Source organism: Rhipicephalus microplus, unplaced genomic scaffold (genome assembly GCF_043290135.1).
Source record: "Rhipicephalus microplus isolate Deutch F79 unplaced genomic scaffold, USDA_Rmic scaffold_345, whole genome shotgun sequence".
NCBI lineage: Eukaryota > Metazoa > Arthropoda > Arachnida > Ixodida > Ixodidae > Rhipicephalus > Rhipicephalus microplus.
Window position 1 is genome coordinate 17,501 of NW_027464913.1, and position 10,000 is coordinate 27,500.

Genomic DNA, 10,000 nt, shown 5'->3' on the forward strand with positions numbered 1-10,000 from the left:
CGCCGCCCCGGCTGACGCGGTTTCGTGCCGCCCCGGCAGACGCGGTTTTTTGCGCCGCCCCGGCTGACGCGGTTTTTGCCGCCCCGGCTGACGCAGTTCGGACTTAGCACTTTTTGGCTGAGCCTGGCTGGTGGCCCACTCACTCGATCGCCATGTCTGTTAGCCACAGTTTTCCCGGTGGTGCCGCACCCGGGCTCGCCCCGGCTGACGCAGTTTTCGCGCCGCCCCGGCTGACGCGGTTTCGTGCCGCCCCGGCAGACGCGGTTTTCGCGCCGCCCCGGCTGACGCGGTTTTTGCCGCCCCGGCTGACGCAGTTCGGACTTAGCACTTTTCGGCTGTGCCTGGCTGGCGGCCCACTCACTCGATCGCCATGTCTGTTTGCCACAGTTTTCCCGGTGGTGCCGCACCCGGGCTCGCCCCGGCTGACGCAGTTTTCGCGCCGCCCCGGCTGACGCGGTTTCGTGCCGCCCCGGCAGACGCGGTTTTCGCGCCGCCCCGGCTGACGCGGTTTCGTGCCGCCCCGGCAGACGCGGTTTTTTGCCGCCCCAGCTGACGCAGTTCGGACTTAGCACTTTTTGGCTGAGCCTTGCTGGCGACCCACTCACTCGATCGCCATGTCTGTTTGCCACAGTTTTCCCGGTGGTGCCGCACCCGGGCTCGCCCCGGCAGACGCGTTTTTTTTTTTCTTTCGCCCCGGCTGACGCAGTTTTCGCGCCGCCCCGGCAGACGCGGTTTTCGCGCCGCCCCGGCAGACGCGGTTTTTTGCGCCGCCCCGGCTGACGCGGTTTTTTGCCGCCCCGGCTGACGCAGTTCGGACTTGGCACTTTTTGGCTGAGCCTGGCTGGCGGCCCACTCACTCGATCGCCATGTCTGTTTGCCACAGTTTTCCCGGTGGTGCCGCACCCGGGCTCGCCCCGGCTGACGCAGTTTTCGCGCCGCCCCGGCTGACGCGGTTTCGTGCCGCCCCGGCAGACGCGGTTTTTTGCGCCGCCCCGGCTGACGCGGTTTTTTGCCGCCCCGGCTGACACGGTTCGGACTTTGCACTTTTCGGCTGTGCCTGGCTGGCGGCCCACTCACTCGATCGCCATGTCTGTTTGCCACAGTTTTCCCGGTGGTGCCGCACCCGGGCTCGCCCCGGCAGACGCGTTTTTTTTTTTTTTCTTTCGCCCCGGCTGACGCAGTTTTCGCGCCGCCCCGGCTGACGCGGTTTCGTGCCGCCCCGGCAGACGCGGTTTTTTGCGCCGCCCCGGCTGACGTGGTTTTTGCCGCCTCGGCTGACGCAGTTCGGACTTTGCACTTTTTGGCTGAGCCTGGCTGGCGGCCCACTCACTCGATCGCCATGTCTGTTTGCCACAGTTTTCCCGGTGGTGCCGCACCCGGGCTCGCCCCGGCAGACGCGTTTTTTTTTTTTCCTTCGCCCCGGCAGACGTGGTTCCCCCCCCCCTCCGTCTTTCTTTTTGTTTTTTTTTTTCGCCGCGGCTGAAGTGGATTTTTCGGTGCCTCGACGCCCCGGTAGTCGCGGTTTTTCCGTTTCCGCACGGCCCCGGCTGACGCTGCTCGGTCACAGTCGCCTTTTGTGGTGATTGCAGACTTCTTGAGCGCGGGTGTTTTTTTTTTTTGTTGTTGTTGTTGTTTTATTACGCATTCGCTCCAGCAGACGCTGTTTAGACTTTTTGTTTCCTCTTTTATCCTGCGACGAGGTGACGAGGTTTATTCGGTGCCCCGCCGCCCCGGCTGAAGTGATTTTTCCTGTCCCGTGCCGCCCCGGCTGACGCGGTTGGGACTTCGCGTTTGTTCGGCCGCCACGGGTTTTGGCGCACTCGCTCGGTTGCTTGTTGTTGCCACTTGTTGCGAACCCAGGTTTCTTGAGCGAGCGCGGGCGTTTTTTCTTCCTTTCTTTCTTTGTTCTATGTGTTAGCGAATCGGCCTTTAATATCACACGAGGACTCACAACCAACAATTTTCAGTTTGAAGTGTAAAAAATCTGCAGGTGTTGACGTAACTGACTTGCCCCGTACCCTTGAGTACATCCATGAAGTTCTCGTAGTACTACTAAATCGCATTATTCCAAGTGGAGAAATTCCCATAAACTTGCAAACCTCTACACGAAAATCGGTGCGCGTGATAAAGTTGAAAATTATCGTCCGATATCAAATGTGCCTTCTATAACACAAATTCTAGGAAAAAAAAAAAAAACACTTGTTCGCCGTTTTCTGCGCCGTGACTGGCAGCACTCCGGCGAAGCGAAACGGGGTCGATTCGAGCACGATATCGGCGTCTTTCGACGTGCTCGCCGGCGACCGTCGCACGAGTACGTCGCACGAGCGCGTCTGCCGGGGCGCCGTTTGCGAAGCCGACGCAAAAGTGGGAACCGCCGCTCGGATGATCGCCGCTTTCGGCAGAGTGAGTGTTGGCACTCCGGGGAAGCGAAACAGCGTGAATGCGCCCACGAAATCGGCGTATTTTGAAGTGCCCGCCGGCGACCGTCGCACGAGTACGGTAAACCGCGTCAGCCGGGGCGTAGTTCGGGACGCCGACGAAAAAGTGGGAAGCGCAACTCGGATCTTCGCCGTTTTTGCAGGAGTGAGTGGCGGCCCTCCTGCGAGACCAAGAAGCATCGATTCGTGCACGAATTCGGCGCCTTTCGACGTGATCGCCGGCGACCGTCGCTCGAGTAGGGCAAACCGCGTCTGCCGGGGCGGGCTTCGGGACGCCGATGCGAAAGTGGGAAACGCTGCTCGGATGTTCGCCGTTTTTGGCCGAGTGAGTGCTGGCACACGGGCGAAGCCAAACGGGGCCGATTACGGCACGATATCGGCGTCTTTCGACGTGCCCGCCGGCGACCGTCGCACGAGTACGGTAAACCGCGTCAGCCCGGGCGGAGTTCGGGACGCCGATGCGAAAGTGGAGAACGCCGCTCGGATCTTCGCCGTTTTTGGAGGAGTGAGTGGCGGCACTCCGGAGAAGCCAAGGAGCGCCAATTAGCGCACGATATCGGCGTCTTTCGACGCGCTCGCCGGCGACCGTCGCACGAGTAGGGCAAACCGCGTCTGCCGGGGCGGGGTTTACGACGCCGACGCAAAAGTGGGAACCGCCGCTCGGATGTTGGCCGTTTTTGGCAGAGTGAGTGCTGGCACTCCGGCGACGCGAAAGAGCGCGAATGCGCCCACGAAAGTGGCGTATTTGGACGTGCGTGACGGCGACCGCTGCAGGAGTACGAAAAACCACGTCAGCCGGGGCGAGCGACACACGGCGGTCTGGGTGCTTATCGCTGCTATTATAGGGGCACCCCGGCAGACGCAGAAAAAAAAAAAAAAATTTTCGACCTTCTTTTTTGCTGGTCGAGCTCGGGTAACCCAGGTCGCAATGGGAGCCGCGCACGAAAGCGGCGTCGCGAGACGCGTTCGCGGTCGCTAGTCGCACGAGCTCGGCAACCGCGTCAGCCGGCGCGGAGTTCGGGATGCCGACGGCTAAGTGGGTACCGCTGCTCGGATGTTCGCCGTTTTTGGCCGAGTGAGTGCTGGCACTCCGGTGAAGCCAAGGAGCGCCAATTCGTGCACGATATCGGCGTCTTTCGACGTGCCCGCCGGCCACCGCCGCACGAGTACGGCAAACCGCGTCTGCCGGGGCGGGGTTCGCGACGCGTACGCAATAGTGGGAACCGTCGCTCGGATGTTCGTCGTCTTTGGCCGAGCGAGTGCTGGCACTCCGGCGAAGCGAAACGGGGCCGATTCGGGCACGATATCGGCGTATTTCGACGTGCTCGCCGGCGACCGTCGCACGAGTACGGCAAAGCGCGTCTGCCGGGGCGAGGTTTGCGACGCCGACGAAAAAGTGGGAAGCGCCGCTCGGATCTTCGCCGTTTTTGCAGGAGTGAGTGGCGGCCCTCCTGCGAGACCAAGAAGCATCGACTCGCGCACGATATCGGTGTCTTTCGACGTGCCCGCCGGCCACCGCCGCACGAGTACGGCAAACCGCGTATGCCGGGGCGGGGTTGGCGACGCCGACGCAAAAGTGGGAACCGCCACTAGGATGTTCGCCGTTTTTGGCAGAGTGAGTGCTGGCACTCCGGCGAAGCGAAAGAGCGCGAATGCGCCCACGAAAGTGGCGTGTTTGGACGTGCTTGACGACGACCACCGCAGGAAAACGAAAAACCACGTCAGCCGGGGCGAGCGACCCATGGCGGTCTGGGTGCTTATCGCTGCTATTATAGGGGCACCCCGGCAGACGCAAAAAAAAAAAAAAAATTTTTTTTCGACATTCTTTTTTGCTCGTCGACCTCGGGTGACCCAGGTCGCAGTGGGAGCCGCGCACGAAAGCGGCGTCGCGAGACGGCTTCGCGGTCGCTAGTCGCACGAGCTCGGCAACCGCGTCTGCCGGGGCGGAGTTCGGGACGCCGACGGCTAAGTGGGAACCGCCGCTCGGATGTTCGCCGTTTGTGGCCGAGTGAGTGCTGGCACTCCGGCGAAGCCAAACGGGGCCGATTCCGGCACGATATCGGCGTCTTTCTACGTGCTCGCCGGCGACCGTCGCACGAGTACGGCAAAGTGCGTCTGCCGGGGCGGGGTTTGCGACGCGTACGCAATAGTGAGAACCGTCGCTCGGATGTTCGTCGTCTTTCGCCGAGCCAGTGCTGGCAATCCGGCGAAGCCGAACGGAGCCGATTCGGGCACGATATCGGCGTCTTTCCACGTGCTCGCCGGCGACCGTCGCACGAGTACGGTAAACCGCGTCAGCCGGGGCGGAGTTCGGGACGCCGATGCGAAAGTAGGAAGCGCCGCTCGGATCTTCGCCGTTTTTGGAGGAGTCAGTGGCGGCACTCCGGTGAAGCCAAGGTGCGCCAATTCGCGCACGATATCGGCGTCTTTCGACGTGCCCGCCGGCCACCGTCGCACGAGTACGGCAAACCTCGTCTGCCGGGGCGGGGTTTGCGACGCCGACGCAAAAGTGGGAACCGCCGCTCGGATGTTCGCCGTTTTTGGCAGAGTGAGTGCTGGCACTCCGGCGAAGCGAAAGAGCGCGAATGCGCCCACGAAAGTGGCGTGTTTGGACGTGCTTGACGACGACCACCGCAGGAAAACGAAAAACCACGTCAGCCGGGGCGAGCGACCCATGGCGGTCTGGGTGCTTATCGCTGCTATTATAGGGGCACCCCGGCAGACGCAAAAAAAAAAAAAAATTTTTTTCGACATTCTTTTTTGCTCGTCGACCTCGGGTGACCCAGGTCGCAGTGGGAGCCGCGCACGAAAGCGGCGTCGCGAGACGGCTTCGCGGTCGCTAGTCGCACGAGCTCGGCAACCGCGTCTGCCGGGGCGGAGTTCGGGACGCCGACGGCTAAGTGGGAACCGCCGCTCGGATGTTCGCCGTTTGTGGCCGAGTGAGTGCTGGCACTCCGGCGAAGCCAAACGGGGCCGATTCCGGCACGATATCGGCGTCTTTCTACGTGCTCGCCGGCGACCGTCGCACGAGTACGGCAAAGTGCGTCTGCCGGGGCGGGGTTTGCGACGCGTACGCAATAGTGAGAACCGTCGCTCGGATGTTCGTCGTCTTTCGCCGAGCCAGTGCTGGCACTCCGGCGAAGCCGAACGGAGCCGATTCGGGCACGATATCGGCGTCTTTCCACGTGCTCGCCGGCGACCGTCGCACGAGTACGGTAAACCGCGTCAGCCGGGGCGGAGTTCGGGACGCCGATGCGAAAGTGGGAAGCGCCGCTCGGATCTTCGCCGTTTTTGGAGGAGTCAGTGGCGGCACTCCGGTGAAGCCAAGGTGCGCCAATTCGCGCACGATATCGGCGTCTTTCGACGTGCCCGCCGGCCACCGTCGCACGAGTACGGCAAACCTCGTCTGCCGGGGCGGGGTTTGCGACGCCGACGCAAAAGTGGGAACCGCCGCTCGGATGTTCGCCGTTTTTGGCAGAGTGAGTGCTGGCACTCCGGCGAAGCGAAAGAGCGTGAATGCGCCCACGAAAGTAGCGTATTTGGACGTGCTTGACGGCGACCGCCGCAGGAGTACGAAAAACCACGTCAGCCGGGGCGAGCGACCCACGGCGGTCTGGGTGCTTATCGCTGCTATTATAGGGGCACCCCGGCAGACGCAGAAAGAAAAAAAAAAATGGGGACATGGCGTGCGTCACCGTGCGGCTTCGCAGCGTTGCCGAAGTCGCCGAGCCCTTCGACTGAGCCGAACGGCGGACAGGGAACGTTGGTCGGCCGTTCTAACCTGTCGGTGCCACGCCGAGACGTCGTTAAGGAAAACCGCGTCGTGGGCCTCTACGACGCCGTCGAGTCGTTGTACGTTTGGTGTCCAGCGTGTCGGCGGCGAGTAGCGGACACGTCGTTCACGACTTCGGTCTTTCGCAGTCGACGCGAACTTGCGGAGAGTCGTGGTGCCTCACGTTTTCGGCAGAAACCGCGGCGGAATTTTCCCGTGCGTGCGCGCACGACCTCGGTGCTGTGCCGTCAGCGTAGTGTTGCACAAACTCGTGGCCTACCCAAGGTGCGGTACGTTTGCGGCCGTATCCTCGGTGGGAATTTCGTGAGTAGGGTCGCAAATTCTACGACCTCGGCGGGTTTGAGAGCGACGTAGACTTGTGGCACGCTCAACATGCCACACGTTTCGGGGCACACCCGCGGTGAAATTTTCTCGAGTACGCTCGTATTAGGGCCCAAGGAGGTCTGGGTACTTATCGCTGCTATTATGTGGGGGTTCTCGTGAGCGGCGTACGCGAAAGCGACCGGGTGTCTGATATGCGGCGGGCTTCGGCCTCGTCAAGCGTGTCCTCGGGTCTGCTCCAGGGGAATCCACGGCAGTCGTCTGCAGCCTCATCCGCTTGATGCGTTAGGGGCTGGTTGTCGGACGGTGCCGTTTTACCACGATATCGAGGTGTGTTCCGTGTCGTCCTCGGGCGATTCAGATGCGAAAGCGCCGAAGACGCGGGCGTGACCCGTCGTCTGGCGGCTTTGCAGTCTCGGCTCCGTTGCTAGTTCCGGCCGGTCCACCGACAGTGCAGCGGGCTTGGGCAACCCGCACGGCGCGACCGAGTCGATGCAACGAAAAAGAGCGAGCATGAACGTGCTTCTTGCCGCACGGCTCCCACTCGTCTTTCGGGAAGGTTGTGCCGTAGCGAGCTCGAACGCCGTCATCTCGGAGTGCAAAATAAGCGTGTTGGGGCGCCTGAAGGTGGCCTCCGCCGCACACAGACTGCGTCCGGCCCGCCGAGGGCGAGGACGGACGCGCAGTCGAACGATTACCTGGTTGATCCTGCCAGTAATCATATGCTTGTCTCAAAGATTAAGCCATGCATGTCTAAGTACATGCCGAAATAAGGCGAAACCGCGAATGGCTCATTAAATCAGTTATGGTTCCTTAGATCGTTTCTTCCTACTTGGATAACTGTGGCAATTCTAGAGCTAATACATGCAGTGAGCCTGGAGCCCTTTGGGTAACGGGTGCTTTTATTAGACCAAGATCGATCGGGTTTCGGCCCGTATTGTGTGGTGACTCTGGATAACTTTGTGCTGATCGCATGGCCACGAGCCGGCGACGTTTCTTTCAAGTGTCTGCCTTATCAACTTTCGATGGTAGGTTACTTGCTTACCATGGTTGTTACGGGTAACGGAGAATCAGGGTTCGATTCCGGAGAGGGAGCCTGAGAAACGGCTACCACATCCAAGGAAGGCAGCAGGCGCGCAAATTACCCACTCCCGGCACGGGGAGGTAGTGACGAAAAATAACAATACGGGACTCTTTTGAGGCCCCGTAATTGAAATAAGTACACTCTAAATCCTTTAACGAGGATCAATTGGAGGGCAAGTCTGGTGCCAGCAGCCGCGGTAATTCCAGCTCCAATAGCGTATACTAAAGCTGCTGCGGTTAAAAAGCTCGTAGTTGGATCTCAGTTCCAGACGAGTAGTGCATCTACCCGATGCGACGGCTCGGACTGAACATCATGCCGGTTCTTTCTTGGTGCACTTCATTGTGTGCCTCGAGATGGCCGGTGCTTTTACTTTGAAAAAATTAGAGTGCTCAACGCAGGCGAGTCGCCTGAATAAACTTGCATGGAATAATAGAACAAGACCTCGTTTCTGTTCTGTTGGTTTTTGGAATACGAGGTAATGATTAAGAGGGACGGACGGGGGCATTCGTATTGCGGCGCTAGAGGTGAAATTCTTGGACCGTCGCAAGACGAACTACTGCGAAAGCATTTGCCAAGAATGTTTTCATTGATCAAGAACGAAAGTCAGAGGTTCGAAGGCGATCAGATACCGCCCTAGTTCTGACCATAAACGATGCCAACCAGCGATCCGCCTGAGTTACTCAAATGACTCGGCGGGCAGCTTCCGGGAAACCAAAGTATTTGGGTTCCGGGGGAAGTATGGTTGCAAAGCTGAAACTTAAAGGAATTGACGGAAGGGCACCACCAGGAGTGGAGCCTGCGGCTTAATTTGACTCAACACGGGAAAACTTACCCGGCCCGGACACTGGGAGGATTGACAGATTGAGAGCTCTTTCTTGATTCGGTGGATGGTGGTGCATGGCCGTTCTTAGTTGGTGGAGCGATTTGTCTGGTTAATTCCGATAACGAACGAGACTCTAGCCTATTAAATAGGTGCGGGGTTCCCAGCACCTTACAACCTTCTTAGAGGGACAAGCGGCTCCTAGCCGCACGAAACAGAGCAATAACAGGTCTGTGATGCCCTTAGATGTCCGGGGCCGCACGCGCGCTACACTGAAGGAAGCAGCGTGTCTTTATCCCTGTCTGAAAAGACTGGGTAACCCGTGGAACTTCTTTCGTGATTGGGATAGGGGCTTGCAATTGTTCCCCTTGAACGAGGAATTCCCAGTAAGCGCGAGTCATAAGCTCGCGTTGATTACGTCCCTGCCCTTTGTACACACCGCCCGTCGCTACTACCGATTGAATGATTTAGTGAGGTCTTCGGACCGATGTCCGGCGCGGCCTTTCGGTTGCGCCGGTCTGTTGGAAAGATGACCAAACTTGATCATTTAGAGGAAGTAAAAGTCGTAACAAGGTTTCCGTAGGTGAACCTGCGGAAGGATCATTAACGGATTGTGAAGGGTGAGCGCCTCAGCTGCGTCTGCGCCCGACACTTTCTGCCGCTGACCCCGTTTGGACGCGGGGTCGGCTTTTCCCCACGGGGCTGCCTGAATGTGGAGCGGCACCCCGTGACAAATTGTTGCGCCCAGCGGACGCCAACACCGCGACCTTGGACGGTCGGCCAGGTGGCGGACGCGGGTACAAACGGCGCAACGCACTCATAGGTCGGCTTTCGACCCGCCACTGCACCGTGGCTCGAAGCGCTCGAAATGCGCGACCCGACCGCTGCGGGACCGCCTAGTACTGTAAACAGGAGCGGCGGAGCGCGAACGGCGAGTCGTGGTTACGTCGGTAGAAGGCGAGGCTGCGCGTTCCCGAAACGCCAGCCGAGTGCCCTCCCGACCGTTCGAGCGTGCAAGAACGAGACCCGACAATCGCGCGGCGACTGCCAAGTACGAGAGGAACGGCACAAGCGTCGGCGGTCGGTCAAGGAACTGGCGATGTGACGGGTCCGCTGTGCACCAGTGCATACCGTCCCGCCGTCCGCGGCAAGCGCCTCCGCGTCCTCGGGTGACGGAGGCTGCCGGTCGGTTCTTGCAGGCGAGGGATCTCGCTGGCACCGGTTCGCGTTGACGCGCGGCCGGTCATGGCACGGCGATGCGACGGCCGAGGTGCGCAGTACTCGATGGAGGAACCGCACGCTCCGATGACCGTCCCGCCCTCCGCGGCGTATGCGTACCGACCGTAATGGTTGCAGCAGCGCCGGCCGGCTTTTGAATTCGCCACACGAAACACGGTGCGAGATCGCGGTTAGGGGAGCGTCGACGTTGCCAGGCGTTTTGCTTGCTGCCGAGGGAAAGGCGGCACGGCCACGTCGCGCTCGTCGCGATTAGCGGGTCTGCGCGCTTTGGGAAGGTGCCGCAACGACTTGCCGAAAGAGGAAGC

At 60.4% G+C, this 10,000-nt stretch overlaps 1 non-coding gene across 1 annotated transcript; it reads left to right on the forward strand.

The window, feature by feature from the left end:
* Positions 1–7,247: 7,247 nt before the first annotated feature.
* On the forward strand, positions 7,248–9,062 carry LOC142793910 (small subunit ribosomal RNA). The gene has a single exon (XR_012891919.1). It is a non-coding gene; the product is annotated as a small subunit ribosomal RNA (ribosomal RNA).
* Positions 9,063–10,000: the final 938 nt, after the last annotated feature.